Here is a 17,209-nt window from a genome sequence, read left to right on the forward strand (position 1 = left end):
GTACATTTCAATTTTCAAATTAAAAAGCTAGATAAGCCTTGAAAAAAAATGTAATAAAGTGAATGTATATTGATACACAAAAAGACACAGCATAACTTGTTCACATTGAAAGAGGTTGGAGAAAAAAAGAATATTTATCTATCATTGTCAAATATTAAATTAAAAGTATAATAAGTTAATAATAATAAAGATTGTAAAGAGAAAGATCCTTTCACCGATTTCTGCATTTTTAGCTAACGAGAATTTGATGAGAAAAGTTGAAGATGAAGAAAATGTAATACAACATAACTTGTTCACATTGAAAGAGGTTGGAGAAAAGAACTTTTCACTCCTTTTTTTTACCCGTGTGAAAAATCAAAACACAGAAAGAGGTTGGAGAAAATCAAACCAAACACAAAAATAAATCAAAGAGGTTAATTTAACCAAAGAACATAATAGAGAGAATGTGTTGTTGCTAAAGAAGGGTATAAAGAGAGGTTTATTTCCAACTTAGTGACATCATGAAAAAATAGAAAATCTCATATGAAAAATAGTAAAAAAATCAGACATGTTCATCGAAAAAGAAAATAGTAACAACGAAAATAAATGGACATGAAAAAATATTTATTTTTACCTGACTTATCTTTAAGATCTCTTACTTGAATTCATTGCTAAACTTAATGTATTGTTTCGCCATCTATTGCAAATAAAAAATAATAAACACTTATTATGTGTATTGAAGAAGATTTCTCATAAGAACAAATAAAAAAATAGAGGATATTAATTGAAAAAGTAAGCATGACTTATATTATTAATTAGAACAAAATCATGAAAAAATAATAAAAAATAGAAAATCTCATAAGAAGAAATCATAAACAATTATAGAATGTTCATGAAAAAAAGAAACAATAATAATGAAAATAAATGGGCATGAAAGGAGATTGCTTTTTATCTAACTCAATTTTGAGATCTGTTACTTGAATCTTGGCTCAAGTTTGAGATATGTTATTTGAATGCATTTTTATCCCCAAAATAAGTTAAAAAATATGTAATAGAAACTGAAGCGAAAAAGGATACATAATTGAAATGAAAAGAAATCCTGTAAAAAAATGTCAAAACCGTGTAACACAAGAACAACATTGAAAGGAAAAATTTAATAAAATACGTTATCCCTAAATAACAAAAAAAAGGTGAAAATAAAAAATAATTGATTAGGAATACAAGCTAGTTAAATGAAGATGAAAAATATTAGCCTTCGTAATGCAAAAAAAAAAAACAGAGAGATATAGACAGCTTACCTAGTTGACCAGTTAAAGAGATGAATGAGATGAAGTTTGCAGAGAAAGTTGTAAATGAGGTTTATAGAGAAGATTTGAAATTGGTTGGAAAGGTGAAGGACATGAGAATTGTTGAGAAATTTGGAAATAGGTTGGAGAGATGAAAGAGATGAAGTTGGCAAAGAAGGTTTCTAGAATGGATTTTTGAAGTAGGTTGAGGAGAGAAGGAGATGAAGGTGAACAAATAAAGATGAAGTTAGAGTTTTGATATTGAAGAAAATATGAGTGGTATTAAGAAAGATGAAAAGGTTTATTCTTTCAATAATGTGAAATGTGTAAAGAAATGATGGAAACCTGCATAGTCGTATCTTGGAAGTAGAAATATGAATAAAGTCCATTTTTTAATTTTGACAGGTATGATTTGTAAAATGAAAAGGCATGGAAGCATAAAGAAGCAATAAAAAATTCAAATCAACATCATGTATTGACAAAGAAATTTATGAAAAAGTGCATATGATAATTCAACACTCTACCGATGGGAGTTAAAATAATTGAGAAAATTTAGTACTTTCATTCCAAACTAATAGTTATTGCAAAGCCAAATTAAGATTTAGTTGGAAAAAGTAAATTTTGGACATTAAAAATCCCTCAATTAGACACATGTTTGGAGAAGGAGTGAGGGCAAAGTTGAACTTTCCAGAACCATTAATCTTCTTATATTATAGATATATACTTCTAGCATAAATTATTTTTTGGTTCATATTATCTTTACTCCTTGTTTTCTATCCCATTTATTCTATTTTTTTAAAAGAACTTATGAGGATGGGTATGCCATTTAGAGAAGCAGTCGATTAAAGGAAGACAGATAGTGAAAAACATCAAATACATGCTTATGCTTATGATATATTATGTAATTAATACAAAAAAAAGATTTATAGAGTAAGTATACATAATGATATCTACTTTTATTATTTCACCGATTAAATAGAGGTTCAAGAGTTTTTGTTTGGGCTCTTGAAGTAGAGTGTTCTTACTATTTTTATAGAAGATATTGTTTCAGTTGAAGGTAATTCTTGGTGTCGGGATCTTTCTAGGCCTCTCTAAATGGTGTGGTGATTATGGTGTGTTTCTAGCTTCTGGTTGATTTAGTTGAGTGAGATGTAGTTTTTGTTTTCTTTTTACTTAGGATTTTTTTTATGTAGTTTGTCTCTGTTATGTTCTTATTTTTGTTCATTATCTTATTCTTTTTAGAGATTAAATTAGATACATTTTGTGCATTTAGTTTGTCAAGATTATGGTATTTTAATGGAAAAATAATATATTAATAAATAGGTAATAACTACCAAAGTACTAATATTCACAAAAGAGTTTAATGGACTATCAAGGATATAAATAAAAATTCAACAAGAAAAAGCAACAACCACCAAATCAACAAACAAATAAAGTAGGTCAGAAAAAGCGCCCAAGCAGCTAAAGACCAACCCCATAGTATTTAGGTTAGAGTTCATACTACTAGAAACACCATCAACATGTTGATTAAGGTGGATGATATGGTTATGAGGCCAATAAGATAAATTATATGAGTTCACCCCTAATTTATCTAGAAATCATTTCTAGGATAAAACGCTCTTGTCCTCCACCTCTTTCACAATTTTTGAAACACCTTAAACAATGACATCATTATGAGCTCTCTAAATGATTCAGACTATAGTGTGCTAGACTATAAAAAAATCACCCCCTAGACTTGGCCCTTACCACCTAAAGAGAGGAAAAACTAAAAAAAATAAGTTTACAGTCTCTAGAAAGAACCACCTGCCAACCCAACCACTGGAAGATCCTATATCATACAAACATGGCTAACTCACAAGGTACAAAAATATAGGAGACCGACTCAACTGAATCCACAAAGAAAGGACAAGTGATTCCACTAGAATCAGTAATTATTCCCATTTTATACATGTTTTATATAAAATAGAGTCTATCTTGCAAAATCTTCTAGGAGAAGGCCAACACCTTAGAAATAACACAACTAACCCAAATAAGGGGGAGGGTCAGGTTCTTAGCCATAAGAAACGACAAGGAACAAACCAGCTGAACATGGTAAGTGGAGGAAACATAGAAATACCCTAATCTCTTTAATGCTTCCAGATCCACTTATCTATACCTTTTCTTGAATGCTTTCAGATCCACTTGTTTATGCCCTGAGAGAGAGTAACCCAAATCTAACTCAAAACCACTTAGGATTACCTTAACACTCAACATATTTTCAAGAGTAAGAAGCACCACTAGAAGTGTATCATCTACATAATGAAGATGAGATACCACCAAATCAAACACTCTTACCCTAAAACTAGAGTAAGATCGATCTCCTCAAACCTAGCAACTAAGCCACCTAGCCCATCATCCAGAAGCAAGAATAGGAAAGGAGCTAGAGAATCCTTTATTTCAAACCCCTTTTGATTCTAATCTCTTGAGTTGTACACATATTAACCATCATCACAATATTACCAACAAACACACAAGCTCTCATTCAAGCCCCCCTCCACCCCACTTCTCATTAAAACTAAAAATGATAAATATATAATCCAGAAAGATCCAACCGTCTAAATCATATTTCACAAAATCTACCTTAAAAATAAGGAAGATATCTTGGCCAATAATATCACCTCATTTATAACCACCACTCCATCAACCAACATTTTCTCTTTATGAAAAGTTGAATGATTAGGGGAAATAAGTTTTTTTATCATTATCCCAATTCTAGTGGTCATTACTTTAGCCACTAGCTTATACAAAGATCCCATTAAAGAAATTGACCTAAAGTCCCCCAAAGGAGAAAAGGAGTTAACCTTGGGGTATCAAATTCACAAGGTAGGATGCAAAACTACGAGTTAAAGATGCAAAAAATGAATTAATCAAACACGATTCCCAAATCTTCTACAACTAGATTCCGAAACATTTCTAGGAAGAAGTAGTTGAACCCTTCCAGACATGGACTTTTGCTACCCTCACGTCGGGAAAAACACAATCTAACTCTTGCAGACTAAAGTAAGTTGTAAAAGAAAGGTTATCATCTTCAAAAAGAGAGCAAAAGACAACACCGTCAAGATGAGGTATATTTGTTGGACAAGCGACTCCAAACACAAAATATGGAGGTGGGTGAATTCTTTGGGTTTGAAAAATGATGTTCACTTAAAAATTCTTTGATAGGTATAGATTTTTAAAACAATTTTGTAAACCAAAGAAAGAGTAGGCAGCGAAATAAGTAAATAAAAGGAAATCAAAGTAAAGGAAAGATGAAAACACGTTAAAATAAATAAACAACATAAATATAAAGAGATGGGGGTTGAGAGAATTACACAAGAGATTTATAGAGGTTCAAACTAACCACCTTTCATACTCCTCTCCCAAAGAATTTTTTCTTGAGAGTTTCCAATATAGACACGATCTTTTTCATAGGTTATTCTCACGAACATTCTTACAACCAAGTTGGATTTTTACACTGACTATCCTCTAAACCAAACACAAGGTCTTACACTAGGCTTATATCAGAACCAAGCAAAAGCTTTTACACATGGCTAAGCTTACAAACAAAATGGATATTTTGACGGATAATCTCATGAACCAAATGAGAGATTTTACACCGGGCTTAACTCATGAACCAAACAGAGACTTGACTGGTAATCTCATAAACCAAATAGGAGATTTTACTGGTTTAGCTTACAAACCAAACACAAACATCTCACAAGAGATATTACACAATAGAAAAAGTCTTATTGCATAAATTATAACACTAACCCCAACACCAGAAGAAACAAAAACCTCACTTGATATTTTTCACTCTCAAAACACTAAGGCAATTTAGTGAAAAAGACAAAAATGAATTGGAGAGAGATAGAAAGTTATAAAGTATGTAGAAAGACGTTTTTTTGGTGTGATTTTAAAGTGAGGAGAATCACTCTATCTATAGGAAAAAATTTGGCTCAAAAAGGAAAAAATATCCATGGGCCTTTAAATGTCACAATCGATTATACCATAGGGTTAACTGATTATGAGCTTCAACTTAAAATACAATGATCCTAATTCTCAAAACGGAAAACCTACAACAACTAGTGTCTTAATCAATTAGAAGAGTTCTTAATCACTTAATAGGATTTATGCATTGATCTAATAGATTGCTTAATGACCTTAATTGACCGGGGATTATGCACAAGCTTCCTAAACGTTTAGGAACATCCTGGATCAATTCGAAAAGCACCTTGATGGTTCCTCTAAAGGTTTTAAGGTGTTTTTAGAAAATAGAGAGGTTTAAAACACTTTTAAATGAGTGTGTGCACTGCCTTAGTAATTTAATAATTACTCATATATATTTACAATACTCTAATCACTCAAACACGAATTGGGCGAGCTTTCACACTCGATCTCTTTCAAATTGAAGTTTCAAGATCCCTTACTAGATTCACCATTTATTTATTACTTCATTTAGGACTTGGATTATTCATATCTGATTAGGCTTGAAAGAGCTCCTTTGATAGACACCGTCATCAGATATTGTTTGGCAGAGATAATCAGGGATTCCATCGAGCTCCGTTTGACATTAGGTGTTCTCCTTAGGAGATATTGGCATTGACATCTTGATCTCACAATCAGAGAAATTTGATTATCTTAATCATAACTTTAGATGAAGACTTAACATCGTAGTTTTCTCATCTTCAAAACCATTAAGATCATTTGAGTGTTGTAGACGTTATACCTACAAACACATAAATCCACACTTCAACCCAACCTTCTCCAACCTTCACAGCTATGATAACATTCTGTCTACCTCTACTTTTCACAGAAGCATGGAAATAGCCAAAATTAGTGTCACCTTCCCTAAGCCACATAAACTAATACCTTTAAAACAATCGAGAGTATTTAATCCTTAATAAGGACCATATATCCATAATTTCTTCAAATATAAACTAAATCTTCTCATCAGATAAGGTCATAAGATCAAGCAAAGAAACCAAATTACTCACTACCTCTTTTAAACTATCAATCTAAGAGTCAAGACTACCACACACCTGTCTATTCCAATTTTTAAAACCAATTTTATATATTTTAAATTCTCCAAAATAAAAAAAAGCTTTCCAAATCGAGTGAGCCAACTCAGAAAGGATATAGTGAGATAACTAATGATTGTTTAATTTAAAAGGCTTAGGACCCCACACCTGGTTGGCATACTTAAGAATAACAATAAAATGATTAGAAACAACCTTAGGAAGGGTCTAATGAGACACCTCATCCAAATAGGTTCCACCATCCATTAGATACCAAAACCCGATCAAACCTTCTAGCTGCCCTACCATTAAACTAAAACCAAATAAACTTTATACCTAAGAAAGGTTAATTAATTGGTTCCACTCGAGAGATAAAATTTGAGAAATCTAAGTTTTCCACAATCCAAGAGAAGATTTATGGAGATCCAAATAATATCCTTTCTTCAAAAGATCAAATAGAGTTGAAATCATCCAAAACACGCCAACAAACACCTCAAAAAGTCACTTTATGAGAGCACATATCAACCCACATAGCTCTCTCACCAGCTAGAGGACACTTACAATATACATTAACTACATGATAACATTTCTCATAGTGTTGGATAAGTGAATCCAATCACAAGGGGGGGGGGGGGTGAATTTTGTTGGTTTGAAAAACGATGTCCAATTAATAATTCTTTGATAAATGAAAGTGTTTAAAACAATTTTGTAAAACAAACAAAGAATAGGGAGAAAAATAAATAAAGAAATAAAAATCAAAGTAAATAGAAGGAATATAAAGAAATAAGGGTTGGGAGAATCAAGATTTATACAGGTTTGACCTAACCACTTGGTCTACTCATGTCCCCCAAAATTTCTTCTTGAGTGTTTCCACTATATCATATGTGAGCTTTTCACATATTACACCCACAAACCTTCTTACAATCAAACATGAGTTTTACAATGGATATTCTATAAATCAAACACAAGATTTTACACCAAGAAAATCTCGAAACCAAACTATGTTTTTATACCAGATTGAGCTCAGGAACCAAACATAGATTTTAATAGACAATCTCGCGAATCAAATGAGAGCTTTCATACCAAACTGAGCTCACGAACCAAATGGAGAGTTTGAATGGCTAATCTCATAAACCAAACAGGAATTTTTACTATTTAGCTAATGAACCAAACAATAACTTCTCATAAGAGATATTTGCGGATTTATGTGCTTTTAGGTACAAAGCTAATACATTTGTTGTTGAACCAATGATTCTGATGTTGTTGACTGTCTTAGTGTTTTGATGATGAAAGTGATGATGCTTGTTAAAGTCGATGGTGATATCTTTACAACTATCTGATGATGGAGAGTAACTTGAAGATATCTAAAGCCCCATCGATTAGAAGACTCAAGATTCCAATGAAGTTCTTATATGATCGATGTATCAGGAAAAGGAACTTGAAGCTTCAGAGTTGTGAAAGATAGAAAGTGTGAAAGCTTCCCTGGTCGTGTCTATCTAAGTGGCCCGGATCTTGTGAAAATAGGAAAGTAAATCCTAAGATACTAAGGCAACTCTCTCTCTCTCTCTCTCTCTCTCTCACACACACACACACACACACACACACACACACACACACACACACACACACACATAAAACCTTTGAGGATCCCCTAGTCAATCGATTAGAGAATTATTTGATCAATTAGGAGCTGCTTTACAACTAAATAATCGATTATCCCTAATGATCTAATTGATTATTTTTCTTTGTAATGCTCAAAGTCAATTAGAATAAGGCTCTTAATGATTGGTAACAACTAAGTATCAAAATCTTCCATTTATGGCTTGAATAATTGGTTATTTATGAGTAATAATCGATTGACATAATCGATTATCACTTTATTTTGGCCCATGTGTTTGGGATGATTGAGTTTGATAAACTACTTATGGTGGATCTTGATGTTCCATGAAACAAACATATAACTCAATCATATGTAAAATATTAACATTGTCATCATCTTCAATTTTTGATGTTGTGTATGTAACACTATTATTGACTCCATTTAGTAATGGATATCGATAAAATATCAGATATCCACATTTGTAATTCGTTTCTATTTGTTCCTTCGACTGTGCAAAATCAAATTTTCGCTGAATATTACTAACTTTATATTTGTGTCTTTAAATACCACACCAACATTACTATTTGCAAATATGTTTTCCCTGAAATAACCCACAACATTATCTCATTGGTTACTGATATGGAATAGATTATATGGAGGAAAATAATGTAATATATCTCACTTTAATATTTCTCTATCATTTTTTAAAGTTAATTTCGTTACAGTAACATATATCTGATATAATCTAACAGTTTATATGGAGACCATATCTTGATTTTGTGCCTTAAGACTATGAGGATAATTTGGTTTGGAGCAGAACAAAATTAATAATATGTTCCTTTATTTTTGAAATGCATCAGTCAAATATGGTGAAACTTTAATTTGGCAACCAAAAGACATTCTCAACCAACCTAAATGCCTCAAAGAACATCACAAAATGAGTATGCAAAAGTTGTGGGATCATTCGTATACGAGTTATACAAAAGCGAGCAACACGAGTGGAGGCGCCAATGCGAATATGTCTTGAAGGGAGCTGTATTTGGTGGAGAAATTAACCTTAGAGTATTTGGCTTAGTTTATATTACTTCCCTATACACATGTCTCAAGCAACCAACTTCTTAATGACACCGGTCTTCATGGTTCTACCTCCAATCAACATGATCATCACAACTAGCTACTCCAATACACCACTTACTCTAACTACTCCAACACACCACTTACTCTAACTACTCAAATTAAAACACTTTCAACCAACACCAACCAACACGACTAGATTATAATCAACAATGTACATAACCTTCAACATCCAACACTACCCCACACCTATAAAACTACAACCGACCCACATAACAACAATCTCCATATGGCCCATATTTCCAGCAAACACAATACACCCCATCTCAACAAATAAACTACACATATCAAACACCACAACAACAAATTTCTTCTTGTCCATCCGTACAATACACATTATCCTGCAACCAATCTTTGATTACCCTAACTCCGAATAACACTATCATAACACATCATACCTTTAAAATCTTACAATCCAACGAACCAATGACCGAATGTTATTTCCTATCCATAGAACCGACCAACCAAAACACCAACACACAACCCCTACTAATTTTGATATATGAATTTTGATTTTGAGAGTTTAGAATCATCGAAACTTGATTCAGATGAATTCCCAATTGTTTTTACATCCTTCAATCAACCTTCGTCTTTGTCTTCTCATCCACCTCCTCCAACGCAACAATATGGTCGTGATTTTCGTGTGGCTAAAGGTCATTCGTGTGGAACCGGTGCTCACCATCATCCACCCCGCCATTAATTAAATTTTAATAGTATCTGATTAATTGTAAGAACTTACTATTATATTTTAATTTCAATTTTATTTATTTTACAATGCTTTTTAATATTACATTTCATTTAATATATATTTTTAATTGTCATTAATTAATTTAAATCTTCCCATAAAATTAAAAAAAACATTTCTTATTAATTTTTATTGTTAATGATTATATTAATATATTAATTTAATTATAAATTTTAATTAAAAAAATCGGCCATTCCTCAACTGAGCACTATTACTTTATTGAAAAAATAAATAAATATGCCAATTAAGGAAATAAGTTTTAATCTGTGATATTTTAAGAATAAAATTTGGGAAATGCGGCATTCAGGTCAAAGATTCCTTGTTGTGAGCCTATTTTGGAGCAAGAAAAGGTATTATAGAGAGATTTTTGGATACGTGTGACTTAAGAAACTTTTCTAGTGTTGGTGTGGAGGTTGGGCCACGTGAACAAGTGAACATGTTACATTTTGATATCTGTGGAAACAGAAAATTGTTATGTGAAGATATTCATCACTTGTCCAATCATGCATGCTAAATTCTGAATATTGCATGTTGCACACACACGGCATATAGGTTTAACATTTGTTTTGGTTTGTTTCTAAATAAAACACAAGACAAGTTCCTTCACCATCAGAATCAAAGGATCTCCATTACTCTCGCTTCTTCTCTATATTTATATTTAACCAAAGAAATATATCACTCTTTTCTCTCTTCTTCTTTTTATCTTTAATTCATTTTACATCATTTTCTTCTCAATCATATCACTATGGATTCATCATCTTCTTTACACATAGCAATGTACCCATGGTTTTCCATGGGCCATCAAACTGCATTCCTTCATCTAGCTAACCAACTAGCAAAAAAAAGGCCACATAATCACATTTCTCACGCCTCAAAAAGCACAATCCAAATTAGAACCACACAATCTCCACCCTCAGTTAATCACTTTTGTCACAATCACAGTTCCTCACGTTGAAGGCCTTCCCCCCAACGCACAAACAACAACTGATGTTCCATACCCTTTACAACCACACATCATGACAGCCATGGATCTAACACAACCCGACATTGAAACTCGTCTCACTGATCTCAAACCTCACATTGTTTTCTATGATTTCACGTATGGGATTCCATCTTTAACCAAATGTTTAGGTATTAAAGCTCTTCATTATTGCACTGGTAGTTCGGTTATGGTTGGCTACACTTTAGCACCAGCTAGATATTCACAGGGAAACAATTTAACTGAATTTGACCTCATGGAACCTCCTTCTGGTTACCCTGATTCATCTATAAAACTTTATATTCATGAAGCTAAACTCTTTGCTGCTAAAAGGAAAGATTTTTTGGTAGCAATGCTCTTTTCTATGATCGACAAGACATTGCTTTGAATGAAGCTGATGCATTGGGATACAGAACTTGTAAAGAAATTGAAGGACCTTATCTTGAGTACATACACAAACAATTTAATAAACCGGTTTTTACTTCAGGACCTGTTATACTTCAAAACTCAAATTCTATTTTGGAGGAAAATTGGTCTACTTGGCTTGGTGGATTCAAAACAGATTCAGTTGTTTATTGTTATTTTGGAAGTGAATGTGTTTTAAGGCCAAATCAATTTCAACAAATTATGCTTGGTCTTGAGTTAACAGGCATGCCATTTTTTGCAGCATTGAAACCACCTTTTGGTTTTGCAACAATTGAAGAAGCATTACCAGAAGGGTTTGCAGAAAGAATAAAAGGAAGAGGTGTTGTTTATGGTGGTTGGGTACAAAAGCAACTGATTTTGGAACATCCTTCTGTGGGATGTTTCATTACACATTATGGTTCAGGTTCTTTGTCTGAGGCATTGGTGAATAAATGTCAATTGGTTTTGTTTCCAAATGTTGGTGATCAGATATTGAATGCTAGGATGATGGGAAATAGCTTGAAAGTTGGTGTGGAAGTTGAGAAAGGTGAAGATGGAATGTATACTAAGGATAGTGTTTGTGAAGCTGTAAGAACTGTGATGGATGATGAAAATGAAACCAGTAAGAAAGTGAGAGCTAATCATGCTAAGATTAGAGAGATGTTGCTTCATGAAGATCTTGAATCGTCTTATATTAATGATTTCTGCAACAAGCTTCAAGAGATTGTTGTGGAAAAGAGTTGAGCCATCTTTATGCCATTTAATATAGTCATTACCTATTTAAGTATGAGATTATGTTTTTGATTTTTCTCTCATTTTTTATATGTATGTTTGTATGGCCATTCATCATCATGAGTTGAATCTTAGTACTAGATAAATTTGTTGTGTCTGTTTGCAAAATGTCTTAATCTAGCGAATTGACATGATTAGGAATGAGGGGGTCACAAAATTTACAAACTTGTTTAATTAGAGCATTTGTTTCGGTGCTAAAAAAAGTTAAGTGAATTATAAAGTTGGGATAATTGTTCATTTGGTTTTATTATACAAGAGGACTAAGCCCAAACAAAGAAGAAGACTACACTCTAACAATCTTAATGTAACAAATTCCAACAAGATTTGCTAAACAAATGACATTCAGTTCCTGGGGACAAACATCATAAAGAAGAATTTCTTAACCATGATTCATTTCTAGTCTCGCAAGCGCATCCACACACTTTTTTGTCTCTATAAATATAATCTAACTGAATCTCCCAATCAATCAAGTTCTTTATTTTCCGAATCATCCCAAGACATGCTCCCATCTTGTAATTCTCAATTGTGAGAGCTGCGTGAATCTCCTCACTATCAATTTGTAACTATACTTTTTTATATCTTTTATCAGAAGCTTGAACCAAACCTTCACAAACTCCCCATACCTTCGCTACTACGATAGAATCACTACGCCAAATAAGGGAAAAGTGTGAAGAAAGGAATTTTTGTTGTGTATTTTTCTTGTAATGATGTACATATATATATATATATATATAAGAATACAAGAATCTGTATACTAATTACCTATAATTGTCTAGTCTATAATTTCCTATAATAGAGATCCTATTTTAAAATACAATTATGATACAATTTCCTGATATACTTTGACAGCTATATGGATATGCATTGCCAGCACATGTTTGCTTGGGTTTGATCTTCTTTAATGTGAATAATATGTGTTTATCCTTAACACCCCCCCTCAAGTTGGAGGTGGGATTGAAATCTCAAGAACACCCAACTTGCCGAGTAGTCGTTTATAAGTATCGCCTCCAAGAGGTTTAGTAAATATGTCAGCTAGTTGGTCAAAAGATCGGAGATAAGAAGGGCTGATAAGACCTGATTTAATTTTCTCACGAACGAAATGACAATCAATTTCAATGTGTTTTGTGCGTTCATGAAAAACTGGGTTTTCGGCGATGTGAATAGCAGCTTGACTATCACAATGAACGGTGATCGGTTGAGGATGATCAATGCCAAGATCCGAGAGAAGATATTTTAACCATTGTAACTCGGAAGATAAGGTTGCAAGGGAACGATATTCTGCTTCAGCAGAGGAACGAGAAATTGTTGGTTGCTTCTTGGTTTTCCATGATATAGGATTAGAGCCCATCATGGTAAAATAGCCGGTAGTGGAGCGACGAGTAGTAGGACAACCAGCCCAATCAGAGTCGGCATATCCAACTAAATTGAGGGAGCTAGAAGCCGAAAGAAATAAGCCTTTGCCGACACTCCCCTTAAGATATCGGAGAACTCGTGTGGCCGCATCGAGATGAGTTGTACATGGAGATTGCATGAATTGACTGAGAGTGTTAACAGCGTATTGGATGTCGGGCCGTGTCACTGTTAAATATAATAGACGACCAATGAGGCGACGGTAGATTGTCGGATCAGGAAGAGGGCTTCCTTCATTGGGCCGTAGACGGAGGTGTTGCTCCATAGGAAAATCTGATGGTCGGCAACCAGTCATACCAGAGTCGGATAAAATGTCAAGTGTATATTTCCTTTGACATAAGAATATTCCCTTTTTAGAACGTGATACTTCGATACCTAAGAAGTATGAAAGATTTCCAAGATCTTTGATGGAAAAGGCCTGGGCGAGAAATTTCTTGATGTCGGAGATAGCATCTTCGTTATTTCCAGTGATGATGATGTCATCTACATAAACGAGTACAAATATAGCCGTATGATTACTTTTGAAAGTGAATAGACTATAATCAGAGATGGATTGATGAAAACCCTTTTGAATGAGGGTGGTGGAGAATTTTGAGAACCATTGACGGGATGCCTGTTTGAGACCATAGATGGATTTGTTTAATTTGCAAACACATGGTTTCCCTTTATGAGCGAAGCCAGGTGGTAATTTCATGTAAACTTCTTCATTAAGGTCTCCTTGTAGGAAAGCATTGTTAACATCAAGTTGGTGTAACGGCCAGTTTTTAATGGCAGCAATGGAGAGAAGTAGTCGAACCGTGACAAGTTTGGCAACCGGTGCGAATGTTTCATGGTAGTCAATACCATGTACTTGATTGTAGCCTTTGGCGACGAAACGTGCCTTATATCGCTCAACGGTACCATTAGAGTGATATTTAGTTTTGTATACCCACTTACAACCTATGGCGGTTTTGCCATTCGGGAGAGGAGATAAAACCCAAGTGTTGTTGGATTCAAGGGCGTGGATTTCTTTAGCCATAGCGTCACGCCATTCAGCTGATTTGATAGCTTGAGAATAAGATGTTGGTTCTTTATTTTCAATGATATTAACAAGAAGAGCTCGATGAGAAGTGCTCAAATTGGATAAAGAGAAATAATTCTTTAATGGGAAGGCACTCTGTGATGTGACATTATTAATGTCACATACGTGGTCCTTGAGGCGAACAGAAGGAGTACGAAGACGTTGAGGATAACGACGTTCTGCAGGATTGATCGCTGTAGGTGAATGTTGTTGGGGAGTTTCTACAGGAATGGATGGAATATTGGATGGAATATTCGATGAGTTATCATCCTGAGGAGTGAGAATGGGCACAATTGTGTCATCATGATGACTAATGCCGGGAGAGATACTTGATGCAGGTGATAAGTTGGAAGAGGAATCATCAAATTCACAATCAAGGATTTGAGTGTTGATGCTTATGTCGTTAGCGATGGAAGGAGTTTGAAGGTCGTGATATGGAAACATGGTTTCAAAAAATTGAACATCGCGAGAGACATATATTTTGCGAGTGTGCATATCGTAGATGCGGTATCCTTTTTGATTAAAAGGGTAACCGACAAAAATACCGGGTTTGGCTCGTTCATCGAATTTGTGTTGAATGTTCATATTTTTGGCAAAACAGAGACATCCAAACACACAAAGTGATGAGTATGAAGGAGGAGAACCGAGTAAAATTTGATGAGGAGATTTATATTTCAGGATGGGAGTAGGAAGTTTGTTTATGAGATAAGCGGCAGTGAGTACGCATTCACCCCAAAAGGAAAGGGGTAATTTCGCTTGGAAACGTAATGCTCTTGCGACGTCGAGAAGATGGCGATGCTTGCGCTCCACAACGCCATTTTGTTGAGGGGTTGCAACGCAGCTGCGTTGATGAATAATGCCATGATCATAAAACCATGTTTGGATTTGTTTGGACAAAAACTCCGAACCATTGTCGGAACGAATAGCTTGAAGTTGGGGAAGAAAGATGCCCCCATCGCCGGAATTAATTTTATTAATTTTAGTGTTGAATTGGCGATTGATTTGATTAAAAAAATGAATTAGCGTAGTAAATGTTTCAGATTTATGTTGCATGAGATATAACCAAGTACATCGTGAATAATCGTCGACAATTGTTAAAAAATATCGTGATCCATTGTGTGATGGAGTAGAGAATGGACCCCAAATATCGACATGAATTAACTCAAAACAATGAGATGAATATGATGTTCTTGAAGAAAAAGGTAAACGTGATTGTTTTGCACGCGGACAAACGTCACAAACAAAATCTTTATTCGCATTAATATTTGGAGAGTTCTTAACAATAAATTGAAAGCGGGAAATAGATGGGTGACCGAGGCGTAGGTGCCATAGGTCAGCCTTATTACATTGCTTAGAACTAAAAAAAGAACTGGATGGATGGTCAAGGCAATAGTGATCCTTGTCATCTTTATTTAATGGTGGTTCTTCATTCAGGTAGAAGAGTCCATTCCGAGCACTACCCCGACCAATCGTCTTCTTCGTTGCTCGGTCCTGAAATATGCAACCAGAGGATGAGAAAATAATATCACAATGTATTGATTTTGTTAATTGTGAAAGAGATAATAGATTATATTTGAAGGATGGAATGTGATAAACATTCGTGAGTGTAAGTGACGGCGAGCAATGAATATTGCCGATGTGTTTCACGGACGCGTGAGAGCCGTCGGGTAATTGAACAAGTATATTTTTATGAACAAGTGAATATGAAGAAAAATAAGAAAGAGATGTGCATATGTGATTTGAAGCGCCAGAATCAATAATCCAAGAAAAAGGAACACAAGTAAAGGCGGTACCTGCTAAATTCACAGATGATCCCATAGTGTCCTCTTTGGCTAAGAGAGATAGGAGTTTTTGGTATTGTGCGCTTGAGAGTTGATTAGCGGAAGTAGATGAGAGTGGTTCAGATTTCTTTGGTGGCTTATTTGGAAAGCCATGAATCTGATAGCAAGTAGCAATAGTGTGACCATACTTATTGCAATGCTCACAGTATGGACGTTGTCGTTTGCCTTGAGTGCGATACTGCACTTTAGAAGCTTGAAGCGCTGCTGATTCCTCAGCAGGGAGGGGTCGAAAATTAATCTCTTGTTGTTTCTCTTCCTGGCGTACGATGTTATAAATACGCTGAATTGAAGGAAAAGGATCCATAAGGAGAATTTGGCTGCGGACGGCCGAGAATCGGTCATGGACGCCCTGAAGAAATTCCATGGCCCGGTCCTGATTTTGTTGATCAATGGTACTCTTGGCATTACCGCAGATGCACGGTTTGGTAGGTGCGATGGAATGGAGTTCATCCCAGAGAGATTTCAACTGAGTAAAATACAGAGATATAGACATGCCCTCTTGTTTTAGGGCAGAGATAGATTGTTTCAATTGATAGATTTTCGGAGCGTTGGACTGAGATAAACGCTCCTTGAGATCGGTCCAGATTTGTGCCGCTGTTTCAGCATAGAGAATGCTAGGGCGAATCTCGGTTGAAACCGAGTTGAGAATCCAGCTTGCAACCATATCGTTGCAGCGGCGCCACTTAGAGATATCATCGGCCTTCTTTGGACAGGTTAGGGTTCCATCGACAAACCCGAATTTGTTTTTGGCACGAAGTGCCATTGTTACGGCTCGACTCCATGAACCATAGTTGTCGACTGTGAGCAAAGGTGTAACAAGGATAGTTGCAGGGTTGTCGGAATGATGAACGACGCAGGGATCAGTGTTGGAGGTGGTGGCAGATTGGTCATGGATCGGAGGGTTTTGTGAAGGGGTTGGGATGCTGGGTGGTGGAACGTCGGACA

At 34.8% G+C, this 17,209-nt stretch overlaps 1 pseudogene; it reads left to right on the forward strand.

The window, feature by feature from the left end:
• The first annotated feature begins 10,522 nt into the window (after nt 1-10,522).
• Nucleotides 10,523-11,905, forward strand: LOC127106972 (UDP-glycosyltransferase 79B30-like; annotated as a pseudogene).
• Nucleotides 11,906-17,209: the final 5,304 nt, after the last annotated feature.

This window comes from Lathyrus oleraceus, chromosome 7 (assembly GCF_024323335.1).
Source record: "Lathyrus oleraceus cultivar Zhongwan6 chromosome 7, CAAS_Psat_ZW6_1.0, whole genome shotgun sequence".
NCBI lineage: Eukaryota > Viridiplantae > Streptophyta > Magnoliopsida > Fabales > Fabaceae > Lathyrus > Lathyrus oleraceus.